Consider the following 15,091-nt stretch of genomic DNA (forward strand, 5'->3'; position numbering starts at 1 on the left):
AGGTTCTCTCTTTTGCATAGTTGAGATTGTGCACTGAACTAGATAGCTTTGTTAGCAGGGCACACGGCTCCTCGTTCCTGGAACCCTGCTTGAACTCTTTGCTTAAATGAATACACTGGTTTTGCTCAGTCATTAGTAGGCACTTACTCATATCAAAATGCACTGCATTTAATTCAGGACAGTTGGCAGCCTCTGCACGAGCGAGACTCCAAAATGAGCCAGCATATGAAGGAGGGGAATGTCTTCAGCTTAGAGCTGGGGTTACCTCTAGGGCAAGGAGGGGATTTTCTCACTCCAGCTGTCTGCTTTGGGACTGGTATTCAGTGCCTGGTACTCTGAGACCTGCAATCTTGGTGAGGGAAGCAGGGGGAAATATAGAAAAAAGTAAATAGACACTCAAATACCCGCTAGGAGAAAAGAAAATTGTAAATAACACACACGTAAAAAAATCAGAAATATACCTGCTCATGCATCAATCACCTCCATTTCAGATGTGGTACCAAACAGAGAGGATGAATGAGGGTTCAGCTCAGTTAGGGAGAGTGCAAATATCAACAGCACTAAAGCTACTTTTCAGGTTAGCATAATCTTCTGTCTGCAAACACTGTGTGGTTTATCTGATTTTTTTTTTTTTTTGTTGGACAGCTGTGATCTTCTCCTTTCAAAACCTTGTCACTGCCGTTCAGCAGAAATGTAAGTGATATGATTAAGGAACATGGCATCTTGTATAATCGGTCGTAATCATTATCTAGGGGTTTCAGTAACATGACACATGCACAGCAACAGCAGCATCTGCTGAGGACTGACAGATATCTCAAGCTCAGGATGATGGAAGCGCACTGAGGGATTTGTAAACTTGTCTTGGCTAATGCCACTACCCTGATGTGAACCTGTTGTTGGCTATGCTGCTTAAAGGCCAAAGATTAAAAGTGTTTTATAAAGTTCATTCTGTGTCTCATGAATCTCCATCTCTGGCTGTTGTGGGATGTGTTACCTTGGCAGACCTTTCCCACTTTCACTGATAGGATGGCGCTTTTGGAAGTAGCTGCAAAGAGCAGAACTCTATTTTTGTAGCGTTTCCTCACCATGCGCAGGGCTGGTCTTTTACAAACACTCAGCACTGGATTAACTGTGTTTCTAGAGTACTCAACAAAGTTGAATTGTGTAGCATATGCTCTGTAGTTTATAAACATGAGGGGACAGATTCCCAACCGCAGGACACGTGACTGTGACTCGCGTGAGTGCCACGGTGTCTTTGTGCTGGCTGGGCAGCTCCACACCCTCCATCCAAGCTGAAAACCACAGACCATGGTCCTGGGGACACCAGCCACTTTCTGGAGGCTTCCAGAGGGAGATCTGAAGTCTGTTTCTTCCTGAGCCTGCAAAGACTAAAGTCCAATCTCTCCCTTTCTGCATGTGTCCCCCAACCACTGTGCTATTAAAGGTCTGGGAGAAGTGGAGATGAGAGATGTTTTCCATGCCTTCTTGTTGTAAGAGTCACTGGAAGGCAAATGGCAGTGAGCCAGAAGGAGAGCAAGCAAATGAGAATCCTGCCAGAAATGGGATACATGCTTTTTTTTTTTTTTTTTTTTCCCTTCATGTTTTTGGATTTGGCAAAATTTAGAACAGCTGTAGACTGCATTAATTTGCTCTGAGGTCTGAGTGATTGCCAAGGCCGTGATTGGGGACATCACTTTTGCACACCAACTGTGGAAATTCATCATTCCTCCATGTCAACATCAGAGGATTAAGACTTGGGCACTGTTCCTTTATTGTGACTCCAACATTTTGGCCGCTTCTGGACAGGATCTTGTACTCAGCCTGCTCCATTCAACTTTTTATGAGCATTACTACAGCTGTACTCCTGGTAGTTACAAGCTACCAGCCAGTGGGCAGCCTGAAGTCAGGTTTGAGCTGCAGTGAATCAAAACCCATTTTTATGCAAACACAGCAGTTTATGAAGATGAAGTCCATCTAGACAGGCTGCTGTAATAGTATCATTTATTTGCATGTGCCATACATCTCAGTTCCAGGGGTCTCAGTATGCAATATTCACAATTTACATATCCTGAGTAACATTTAGGATTATTCACAGTTATAAATAATGGCAGTATTGAAAAAAAATGGACAGTCTTTAAACAGGTTAAATGCTTGTCAGCATATTATATACATTATATATTCATTTTATTCCTGAGCAGAACTGCAGATCATGTTCCATCAAACCACGTTAACTAAGAATAATACAACTAATTTTTCCAAATGTATTTATTCCCACTTTACTTACTTCAGGTTTTATGGATAAGGATTTTTCATAAAATTTTAGAACATTGTGATTCTGATTTTCTTACTCTCATCAGGTAGGACTTTATTCCCCAGATTATCTCCTTAGGTCAGCTTTTTTGATTATGGGATGGGCTATGCTGATTTATACCATTTGAGAATCTGGACCATTGAGTTCAAGAGGATAACTAATAGAGTCAGGAGCTCATCAAGTTCAGCAATGGCATCAGAATCTGATTCTTCTTGTGTTCAGGAACAAAGGATTGATAACTGATGAAAGGAGAGGCAATTAGTTAACCACATTTATGAAGAAGACAAATACAGAATGCAAATGTATTTGCCTCTTTGAGGCTCCCTCTGCTATTGCCTCATGGAACAAAAAACAAAATCACTTTCCTTTATTCTCAAATACAAACATATTGAATGATTATTTCCTAATTGCCAGATGACTCTTCCTTCTTGCTTTCTTGCAGGTCAAGGTTTGAAAGAAAAATATGTGTATAGATAAAACAGGCACAGATCAGATATAAAAATCCACCGGCTCCATTTATTAATGTAACTCTGCATGTGAAAATACAGAGTCAGGAATTAGGTAGCATATGAAAGTACAGCTATATAAATTGAAAAAGAATTTTGAATAGAGATGCATTTGGGAATACGAAACAGGGTGAGATTAAACATAATGTAAAAAGTAGAGAAAACAATTTGACACAACATGGCAGTGATCAGAATTTCAGCTCTTAAAAACTGCATTTTTACTGAAGACTTTGCCACAGGTGCAGTCACGATGGCTGCTCCCACCTTGTGCACGGGCACGGGCAGGTGTTCCTGCCTCCTCTTTGCCTCTGAGACAAACACCTGCTAATATTAGCCACCTCCTCCCCGTCGCCACCAGAAGGAGCTTAGCAGATGATATTTTCATTGGATTGTACAATAATGTGAAGTCTTCTCTAATCTTATTTGGCACATTACCCATTGGATTTATGGAAATCCTCGGTGAGCTCTGACCCGGAGGTGTGGCGGCCGCATAAACTCTGCGCGTGAGCGGTGTCGCCGTGGTCACGAGGAGTGCCCTGGGCTTCACCTACTGCTGAAGTTTTTGGCCAGGCTGACAAGTAACCCTTAAATCCAAAGGGAGTGGAGTATAAAAATCAGCCTTCCAAACACACAGTGCTTTGGCTGATTAGCATGGAGAAAAAGGAATTAATAATGAGGAGGGAAAAAAAGATAGCCAGAAACTACAAACACCAGGGAGCCCATTTCAGCGTTGCTTGAAAATAAAGCAACAATAGCAAGACTAGTTGTCTCATTAAATAATAATTTGTTATTTCCCTTAATGCTGCACATGTTCTTTAATGGCTGTGACTTCTTAAGACAGTTTGACTATAATTCCCACATATTTATCAATAGGAAACTTGTATAACTTTTAATGAGTCCTTGAACTGACCACCTGTGAACAAGAGGTATCATCAACCTTGTCTCTTCAAATATGAAAAATAATTTGAGCATAAGTTTTCCTTGATGTGGCTGATCTAAAGTGGGCTGTGAAATTACTGGCAGACAGCTCAAGCCAGTCTCCCTACAAAATTAAGACATGACTACTCCTCTCCAATGGCAAGGAATGGAAGTTGTTCTCATTTCATGCATTTGGAAAATTGCAGGTAATTCGAGAAGAAAAAAATTAAACTGTTTATTAAAGAATGGTTTTTCCATTAGAAATGTACATTGATACATTTCTTTGTGGTCAGAGTCCAGCCATCAGGAAAAACTTCCAGTTGTTGAAACTAGTCAGATGGTCTTTCATGCCTTCATGTTTTGTGACAAGAGATGAGTATGTGGTTTGAGCAGGATTCTGGACTCAGGGGAATTTCATTTTCATATGAAATTAAATTCATATAACTTCCTGCACAATTTCAGAAAAAAAAAATTATGCAAAGAATGTCATTTCATTTCACCTGAACCAGCTTGTAGGTTTTACTAGCTCTATCTACTGTGCTCATGACTAGTTATAAAATGCAGTCGTACTTCATTTTATTCTTATTTATGTATCATCTGTCAGATTTTCCTGTTTCACTTTGACTTCACCATTCTGATTAAATGTTAATATTTTGGTTTTAAATTACATATCCTCTGGCATATGATGCCGCATGCAGAGGTTTTTTTTCCTGTAGCACTTCAATGAGATGATGCCATATCAATATATCTGCATGAAAATTTTCAATAATTAGGAAAGGAAAATGTTACATTTTCAACCAGGAATTTTCAAATATATACAATTTAAAGAATATAAGGTTCTAAACCACAGAATATTCAGACGATGCTTTCAATACAGAAAGTTTTGTTTCAGCGTTTGTTGTAAGATAGTTATGTTGATGCCTTCCAAGGTAAATACTTGCAAAGCATCCATTTTTTTAAGAGATTTGAAATTCTGCATTTTTGTCCTAAATCAGGAAGAAAAAAAATGGCATTTAAATTCCAAGTTTGCTCACAGTTTTTCAATTTTTAGCCCACAGGTATGGGACCATCCTGCTGGAACAAAATGCATATACAGGAACTCCAGTGCCATTTTTGGGAATACTGTGCATACACTGAAGGCATTTCCCAGCATGATCTGCAAGGGAAAATAGTGAAGAAGCCAGAAAAAGAGGGAAGCAAAACCACCTCCAATGCACCAAGTGTTTTTGCAGAAATAGCAGCATGGCCAAGGTGCCTCCATCCCTTCGCTCCAATGGCAATCACATCACAGGTAACATGATGTTTTCCTGCTTTGGGCAGCACTGCAGAGATAACCTCTCCATGACAAACAGATTTTCAGCAATTTTTTTCCTGTCTGCTGGCCTGAACCTGAATTTTCTTTGATGTTAAACATAAATATCTGAACATTGCTCCTATTTTCTCCTTGCATAAATAAAGTGTCTGGGGGCAGAGGGGAGAGGTACTCGCTTTCTGTTGTGACAACGTCAAACAAAAGCCATGCTCAGTGTTTTCCAGAGGGCCATCTTTGTCTTACAGAAAACGTAATTGCACCCTTTTAAAATATCATCCTGGTGCCACAGAGCGTTGGGTGGATGTGTTGAGTGATTTGCTGCACCAATGACAGAGTCCTTTGGTTTTCCTGCAGTTCCAATGGTGCTGTGGAAATCTTGGGCTACACGGCTTTTCTTTTTGCGGAGCTGGTCTCAACATTGGTCTCAAAAGGAGCTTGGTGCCCCATTTTTCTGTTTGCCATATTAGAATGAATATACAGCAGTAGGAACTGCCTCACATTTCCCATTCTTCATGTCAAACATAATCTCCCAGCCTGAGTGCTGAATCACATCTCCCAACTATTTCCTGCTCCAACTGTGTCTTCACTTGTGTTGCTTTTATTTACCGTGTCAGCCCGCACCTTTCTTAACAGTGTTGCTTTTCTTCCCCTTCAAACAAATATATGTGGCAATTTTTGAGCTGTGTGCTCAAGTCAGGGGTGAGACAAACCTTATCAGTATGCGTGTGTGTGTATGTGTGTGCACTTGTGTATGTAATTCAGGTATTTTCTCCTACTGAACAGGACAGTTGCATTGGGAAGCTGGTAAAAGCTAGAGTGGAACAACAGCACAATGCATCAAAGGGGGGAACTGAGATTCTTTTTTTTTTCCATAATTTTAGCTGAATGCATCACAAAGTGGCAATTATATGGCACATTTTTCTTCTAAAAAATTGGCCTCGTTGTGCCTCTAGACAACAAAACAGCATGAAGAAACCATACAGGCACAGCTTGGTTCCAAATAACCATGTTTACCTAATATACACAAATATGCCAGGCCTAACTGTATAAATATTGCTGTTCTGACTTATTTCTGGAAGTTTCTAAAACACATAACATAGTGAGTAGAAAAGAACATTCGCTATTTATTTTCATTGTAGGAAAAGGCACTAAGTCTCATGTATAAATATATTTGCAATGTGATAGGAAAAGATGACAGGAGTATCCATGGAGCATTTTATACTCACTCATATGGTGAAAAACACACAATGGAAAAATTGATTTAAGGTGTTTGAATTTATATAAGAGTCATTCTGATTTTTCTAGAAAACGTTTTCTATGGTATTTAATTTGAATTGATCCTTGCCATGGTTTTTCTTTCTTTTATAAAATATTCAAGAGATTCTGAGGGTGACATGAAGCACTTTTAAGAGAACTACCAGTTATCTCCTATTTCTTATCTCTTGGGCAGCTTTTTCCAGCATTCAGAACTAGTGCTTGAATTTTAAAGCTTCCCTCCACGATTGCTGTCAGATGAGGTGTATTGACAGAGAGGTTTTGCTCTGGGGACCTAATGTAGTATTTGAATGCATCAGCAATTGCGAATGATGCAAAATTACTCAAAAAAAAATACTCCTAGCGGAACCCAGAAAATTCCCAGCCTGGAAGCATGACTGGTTTTAACAAATGACAGATTCCAACTGTAACAAAAGATAATTTCTGTCTGATTCCAGGGGAGTGGATGACAGCTGACTCTTAGCCTGTGGCACGTGCACCTGGCAGTGCTGTCACAGCACACCCGTGCCAAGGGCACAGGGCTGAGATGCCAAACCTGGCTGATAATGGGATTAAAGTCTGTAAGAGGCACCCACTACCTGTTAGGTTTTGATTTGAATTGTGCTGTTGGTATCTTCCAGGAGGATTTGTTCAGAACAGAGCCATGGCAGGGTTCCTCGCTCACTGAGAATTTTCCTCCTTTTCAGTTTCCGGGAAAAGCAGGGATTTATGGAGTCTAACTCAGCTCTCAGCTGGTGCAGAGGTCAGGGCTGAGATCTAGCAGATATGACTTCCACGTGATGCTGAGGCTGCCAAAAACTATTATTGTCACTGGTGACCAGCTATGTCAGTCTTTGGGGTGACAATTGGGTGAATTACCAGGAGTTCCATCTCCACGTCACCTGTCCCTCTGCTCTCACAGGACGTGGGCTGTGATGGTGGCTGCCCGAGGGCATGAAATGGTGGAGTTGTGCTCCATGTCCCAGTATAAACTGGTTAAACTGGGGCACACCTGACCCTGTAAAACTGAACATCACTGTCGTTAGAAGCAGTACAAAGCAAAAGAGGTGCAAGAAGAAAATCTGGAGGGGACGAAGAAAGTATTTCAGAAAAACACAAAATGAGACTCCTGTTCGTGGCTTAATTTGACTTTTTTTTCTCAAATGATTTGTCACCCTAGTTCAAGTCCTGCAACTTATTACTGTAAAAATACCAAAAAAAAAAAGGTCTCCTCCCCTTTTTGTCATTTGTTTTCTTTTTAGAGAATCTGAAACAACATGATTTGTGGTTTGGCTTTTTTGTTCTGTTTTTATTTGGTGGGTTTGGTGTTATTTGTTTGAAAGGATAGAGGCTCCACTTTGTTACTTTCTTATTCACCTCTATTTGTCTACTCCACAAACTTCAATATATTCCCTCAGTTTGGAAGAAAATAGATTCTGACTAAACTATATCTTCCTCTTTCCTCTAGTCATTTTCCAAGCACCAGGCAATACTTAAAAATTCTAAGGAGCAAAAAGAAATTCAAAAAAAAAAGAGTTTAAAATAAGGAAAAATAAATCACTAATGTGCTTTTGTACTTTTTTCCCATGCAAATATAAAACTCCAGAATATTTTTTAAAATCACACTGAGAATAGGATTTAAAAGTTTCAACTTCAAGTGATGGTTTTGTAGTTATATTCTACAGTTCTGTAGAAAATGAAGAATTAAGTATTTTTTGACTGCCAGCCTATTCACTCATAAGTACATAGCTTCTATAAAAAATAGTCCTCAAAAGATACTTTAAGAAAAAAAAAAGTGTCTAAAAAAATCCAAATTGTAGTGAGTCTTAAATTATGTACCAGTTTGCTGAAGAGATGAACCTACTTTTTTTATGTACAGAGAAAAAAAAAACAGTAGAAGATTTTTAAAAGAGACCCCTTGCATGAAGGAACATGGAAAGACCTCATTGGATAACTATTCATTTGGGAGAAACAATGAATGTACCAAATGAGATATTTCAGGGGACTAAATTAAAAAATCTGATTTCTTAAAAAAACAATATCTAGTGCAGGTCCCTCTCTACTGACACCTTTCAATCTTCTGCTGCTGAGTCTCAAATTTTATGCTCCATTGAAACCAGTTCAGCCATGGATGTACTCCAGTGATAGCAAAATTTAACAAGAAGAATGAATGAAGTATTTTAGGTTTATTGTTGGGTATCATAGAGGTCTTTTCCAATCTTAATGATTCTATTATTTGCTTTTTGTTTGTTTCTTTTTGAATAAGAATAAGAATAAGAATAAGAATAAGAATAAGAATAAGAATAAGAATAAACTTCTTTATTCTTTATAATAATAAACTTCTTTATAATAATAAACTTCTCCAGCTGGGATAATGGATGGCTCTGGATTTGTTCCACTTCTTAGACCTATTCTTTTATTTCTTTCCTATAAATCATAAATCTTTGATGACATGGGTCCAACTGCCTCAAAGCCACTACATAAACATTATAATTCCACCAATTTGATTTAACTTCTATTACTTTTTCCCAGAGTTCTGCTCCTTATTCAAACTAAAGCCAACCAAACAAACCAAAACCATCTTTTCATTCCTTTCCCTCGTCCGGATGCTTTGGAAAGCAGAGAGAAACGACAGCTTTGATCTGGGGAGAGCGTGGATTTTCTTCCTTCCTTTAAGCAGGCAGAGGATATTCGTGCAAGGGAAGGATCAGGGTCAGGCCAGGCACAGCTTGTAAGTGAAGTTGTCTATCTCCAGGCCACACAACTCTGCTGCAAGTTTCCCTAATGCCTTGGCAGCACTCCATGGCCCAACCTGGAGACACTGAGCTCAGCAGAGGAAGCCAATTAGGTTATAACCTGCAGTTGGTTCAAGCCCAGGTCCTGGCCGTGAGCTCTGGCTGCCTTATCCACTAAGCTGCCCTGAATCGGCGTGAGGTTTAAAACTGGAACAGTTTGTTTTGGTGAAAAAATAAAATAATAATCATAATTTCCATAGAAACCAGAAAAGGATAAAATACTCTGAGAAAAATACAATTACAAAAGCTATTTTGATTTATCATTTTTGCTGTTCTCCTTGCTGTAGATTCTCTGAGAATATGCTTCTAATTGCATCATTTCATTAGCAAAGTTCCTGTTTTATTTAAAAGTCCATATTTAAATGAGACCAGTATTCAGGGGAAAAGAAAAAACATTCTGGTGCATTTGCATTTGTGGAAAGGGCCAAACCATGAATGAAGGCTACCACATTCAGAATTCCCTCTATATCCCCCTTTTTTCTTAATACATTTGGCAGGGGAGCAGGGAGGGGGGAATACACAAAAAATTAAGACACGAGCACGGAACCTCAACTTCCACAAATTGGCACGACTCCATCCAACTCGGTGGAGCTTCTCTGATTTATATCAGTCAAAGATCTGGGCTAAAGGTTTCTGGGAATAATGGGAATGGGAGGATTTCAGCAGTGCTTCGCTGATGGAGGAGAGAAGATGCTGCGGGGAGCTGCACATGCCGCGCGTGGCCATGACTGCTTGCACACTAATTAAACCAGTTTTATATTTTGGTACTGGGAAGATGGTTAAAACCATCTGTTTCTTTTTAGAAATCAGTTTCTTTTCTACTAGCTAAGGAGAAAATGTGGACAAAATTAGATCTAGGTGATAAATAGTTGTTTGGGGTTTCTTTCTTCTGCATCTGAAGGTCAAGATGTAAATAGGATTTGCGTCAGTACTTAAGGACAGATGTAAAGGTTTATTGCAGTGCAGCAAGCAACATGATCTTAGGTAAATCTCCAATGTTTTGTTTCAACCAAAGCAGTGATTTAATTTATTTAGTGTTCTATTTAAGCTTCCCCTTTTCTGCATGTTTTAACCCTTGCAATGTGGAAGCGTTTAATATAGTTTGAAACAAACGTTGAAAGAAACATTCCCAATTTTTTCACTGAAACTAATTGTGGAATATGACCCAGTCTGAGGCCTCTTACACATCAGGCAATCAACAGGCTGATGCCTCAGTGGAGTGTTCCAGCAAATTACCTGGCACAGCGATCGCAGGGTAGCTGTGCTGGAGCACATCCCTGGAGCTGAATTAGAGGCTGTAAATTGCCTCCACAAATCCCTTCCCTCACAGTCACTTATTGTCCCACATAAGTAGCTATCATTTTAATTGACAGAGTCTTGTGTGAGGGATGCAAAATCATGAAAAATATGAAGTGCATCATACAGAGACAAAACACAGCTCCATTGAAATTATACCTTGTCAAGAGAGAAAATATTCTGGTTGGCTGAACATGAATCAAAGAATTTGGAGGACCAGAATGCTGGAATTACCTGGTCTCAAAAAGTAGGGATAGAAAAGGGCCTGGTTTGCTTATTTAGACTTATCTTCCTCTCAACTTATTTTTCTTTTCTGTTAGTCTCAAAGAAAGAGTGAAACTTTGAAAAGGAAAAGCACAGAACTAAAATATAAATAATGACAACTTGTATTCGTGGAGTAGATAGTCCAGGAGACAGATAATGGCACAAAAGCAGTTCCCCTGGGAAAACAGCTTGAACCCAGCCGGAGTTGGGAGCAATGACCATCACAGGCTGCCCAAGGGCCCAGGGGTGGTGGCTCTGTGGGCCGTGTCCCTCCCCATATCGGGGTTTCAGTGGTTCACAGGATCCCCACTGGCCCTACAAACAAAGATGAATTTCACTCTCTGAACGCATCTGTCATGTTAGGGCTCTGACACTTTGCATGATGGTGCTTAGCAGCCATGGTACTGTGCACACCAGGGATTTTGGTACTGCCTTTTCTCCTCTAAAACTGGTGCTTAATTAAAAAATAAGTACATGTGCATACCTGCAATCACAGTTCTGTCATCTTATGCTGCAAACTCACAAATGGAATATCTCATATCTTTCTTGTATTTGTTTTCTGCTCCAGTCTTTGTATTGCCCTTTGAAACATGTGCATTAATAAAACTAAGATCAGGGCTATTTTCTCCCTTATTAAAAAATATTAAAGTTAAACATACGTGACCAAAAGGCTGAAAATTGGACAATCAAAACACACCATCCCTCCTGAGTTCTGTTTGATTTTATGTCTTGATACCCTTTGCTGACAAGGGAGAAATATCTTACACAACAGTGGAAGTCAACAAAGCTATTTCTCTCTTAAAGACTATGGGTAGAGGACACTATGTCTTGGTTTTTTACTGAAAAGAGACATTTTTTTAAAGATTATGTCCTTTATTGATTGATTTATTTATTTAATCCATTCACAGATAGCACAGAAGCTTCTGCTGTAGCACTTTGCCGTTGCTGCTTGACTGAACTATAGAGCTTACTTTTTTTATGCAACCCTGAAATCAGCTTCAACATTGAAGCAAAGGCCATGACACTAGAGATTTTCAAGCTGATGGAGTAAAAGGTATTGGGTTTGTGTGTATCAGTGCAATAGGTGTTGAAAATACAAAAAAAAAAAAAAAAAGAGGGACATTGATCAAAATAATAGATAGAAGCATTTTTTAATCTGCACAAGTCCATACATGCTTGTATCTCCAATTCTACACACACACAGACATTCAGAAGTGTGTCTCTAACTCCCAAACTATTTGGCTTCCTATATATATTTCAGCTTTTAGCTTGATTTCATTGACAGTTCAGTCAGAATATCATTCTCTCTTCCCTTGTGAAAAACTCTACATGTTAAGCCTTTTTTTTTATTTTAACAGAGCTCTCATGTTGTTTTCTTTCTTTTCCTTGGTATGTGTTTTGTTTTGCTCTTGAGGCAGAGAAGCACAAGTTCTCAAATAGATTTTTGTTGGCAAAAATCAAGTGTGTTTAAAGTACAGCCAACTTGAGGAGAGTTTGCTTGAAGGGGAGAGGGAGCTTTCTCCTGCTACCCCAGCAGCCCTCGTGTTGTGTTGGCCAATGGAAAAGCCAATCTCAGGGTGAGGACCAAGGAGTGCAAACCTGAAGGACCTTGACATCTATGATTTAATCATTAGGACGAGGTGCTCTGCTGAGGAACAGCCTCAGGAGGAGGTCAGGTTTCAAGGATAACACTTGCACCAACAGGATGGTGTAAAAGAGATTTCTTTTCTCGCTACAGATATTTATTCAATATGTTGTGAGTGCCACCAGTATATTTTCTGCCCTTGCATTCAAAGCACCTTTGAGGAGAACACGTATCACTGTAAGCAGTTCATGGATGAGTAGACTGAGGCACAGCAAAAGCTAATGATCTGACAGTACAAAATTAATAACTAAATCAGCAAAACAAGTTGCAGAGGAGCACAAGCAACTGGCTGCAGTGCCTTGTTTATAATTCTAAATACATTAACATACCTCAGGCCTGACTCCCGTTCCTGAAGGCAAGGCTTTTTTGATGCAAAGCCTCCTAATATACCCAATTTTGCTCTGAATGCTCTGGGAAATAAGAGTTAACTTTAATGAAAGCCTGTTTGTGCTTTAAAATGTCATACATATAGCCTGATTAATGGAAAGAGGTTAGAAAGAAATATATTTTAATATGGAGAATGTGGTTACCAGTGCACTATCAGAGCACAACTGACATGGGACGCAGTCTAAACAAAAGTCAGCAGCTACTAATGAGGCTTGTTAGTGATGCTAATCTATGTAAATGTTATTAATTGAGAACATCTATCTTTTATCTCCAACATTTGGTAATCAGGCAATTAAAAAACAATGACATTCCCGGCGGTTGTTCTCCCAGTTAAAAAAAAGTGATCAAAGAGTCCTGAATAAGGAAAGGGAAAGTCCCTTATCAAGAGCTGGGCCTTGCCTTGGGCTACCAGGGCTCATTAAAGGCAGAAAAGCTCTGTTGATCACCAATTAACCTGATTTGTAGGAACTCTGATAAAGACCTCAAACAACATGAGTTTTCTTAACTATAATAAATGACACAGTTTATTGACAAAAATAAAAACGTTTGGTTTGAAAAAGAACATAAAGGAGCTATTCAAATTGGATAGCCCTACCACACACCAGGCCTGGAAGACGTGGGATGGGTTTAACTTCACCACATTGGTGGCATATTATCAATGCTAGATACAGTCAAACCTATTAACAGCCATATACACAACAACCAAATATATACATATTTGGTAGCTGTCACATAAATTTCTGTCATCTCTAGTCATAACAGACAGCAGATTGCATTAATTATGTATGTACTATGCTCATGAATGGAAATTCAGCGCTCTAGGGTGAACTCTGCATCTCGAAACACAAAAGTAAAAAAAAAAAAGATATTTTCTTGAGGCTTAATTGGTGGACATTTTGTGATTATACTCTTTTTTTTTTTAATCTTAGCAGTTGCTTTAAATTATCCCTAGTGTAAATTTCCATATGGCTTTTTAACCCATTCTTTCCTTTCTGGAGAATTTAATTCTTCCTCTCAGGTATTGTTTGTGGTGTCATGATGAGTAAGTATAACACCACAGTGTGACTGTCAACTATAACTGTAATTATTGCCAGAGATTCATTAATTCACATGGTGATGGCCTGTCCCTGTTTGTGTCTCTGGAGAAAGGGAATAATAACTAAATGTAAAACTTGGGCCTTGAGTCGAGTGGAAAAGTAGCACAAATGTGGTACCAAACTCAAGCATTCTCTGTATTTAAAGGTTAATCAGTTTTGGTTTAGCACCACAGCTATTCCACCAAACCTCTGTGTTGTGAAATTATCTGTTACAAACAAATTGTCTGCATAGTGGGGATCTTGCCAGCATTAGCATGTCTTATCAAATTATACCCTGGGCTTACATTGCTTTATATGCAACATTTTTTAAGTGTGCTTAAGGTCTTCAATGATAAAATACATTTGAGACTCTGAGATTAAAGCTGCCTTATTAGGTCTATCGAGTAGCTGATGTCCATGATCTTTATGGGCTGGATGTGACTTTGATAAGAATCAGATTGGGTCATAAAGTGAAAAAATACCACTGTCACTTTTTCTGACATATCCATTTGACACATGCAGAACTGTATCTCAGGTTTATACATCAAAAATTCAGCTCGCTTTTCTTCCTGATGATGGACACCTTCATCATTTCCACAAAGATATTTCCCACTATAAAATATCTTTTCCTCCTCACATCGGCCTTCTTCATTCTCTGTTTGTGTCTATTCAGAGCAGAACAGAAGCAGTAAAGAAAATCATATGGGGAGGTCCAACGCCTTTAAATGAGCAATTTTTAAGAAACCTCAGCTCTCATACACAAATTGATGATATGTCGCGTTCAGCAGAGAATGTTTTTGGTGTCAGAGGACATGTCTGAGAAGAAACAAAAAAGAGACATAGCAGTTAGGGTAGCATGAAGTGTCAACAACCCCTTTGAAGCCCAGACCCCTTTTCATTAAGATGATAAAATGAAAGATCAGCTGCTTAACGGCGGAGCATGTGAATATTTTGATCTGAGATGACGTCTGTGGTTTTGCTTTTTTAACTAATGCATTAGTGCCTCTCTCCCTTATAAAAGATATCAGTTAGTGATATCATGGGTGAGCTTTTATCTTACCATATAGATCCGAGCGTGTTTTACAGCAAAGATAATTATCTCCAACCAGCGATTTTGGTTGGTCTTTGATTTAGCTGTTCAAGCAGATGCCACCATAGAGATTCTATTATGCACAAACAATTGTATTTCATTGGTAAGTGCCCCGCATGCCTACCTCATTATTAGAACCCAATTAATTTTTCTTTGTAATAAAATGGAAAGACTTAGAGCTAACAGGAAGGCTACTCTAAAGAAATTTGGACCAACCGCAAAGAGTACCTGGAAGGA

At 39.0% G+C, this 15,091-nt stretch overlaps 1 long non-coding RNA gene across 1 annotated transcript in view; it reads left to right on the plus strand.

Annotated features, from left to right (window-relative positions):
• Nucleotides 1-643: 643 nt before the first annotated feature.
• LOC115948452 overlaps nucleotides 644-15,091 on the plus strand; it is a 39,562-nt gene continuing 25,114 nt past the window's right edge. Inside the window, exons 1-2 of the long non-coding RNA XR_004082283.1 lie at nucleotides 644-693; nucleotides 4,787-5,026. This is a non-coding gene — a long non-coding RNA (uncharacterized LOC115948452). The remainder of the gene's footprint in view (nucleotides 694-4,786; nucleotides 5,027-15,091) is intronic.

Source organism: Geospiza fortis, unplaced genomic scaffold (genome assembly GCF_000277835.1).
Source record: "Geospiza fortis unplaced genomic scaffold, GeoFor_1.0 scaffold330, whole genome shotgun sequence".
In the NCBI taxonomy this organism is placed as follows: Eukaryota; Metazoa; Chordata; class Aves; order Passeriformes; family Thraupidae; genus Geospiza; species Geospiza fortis.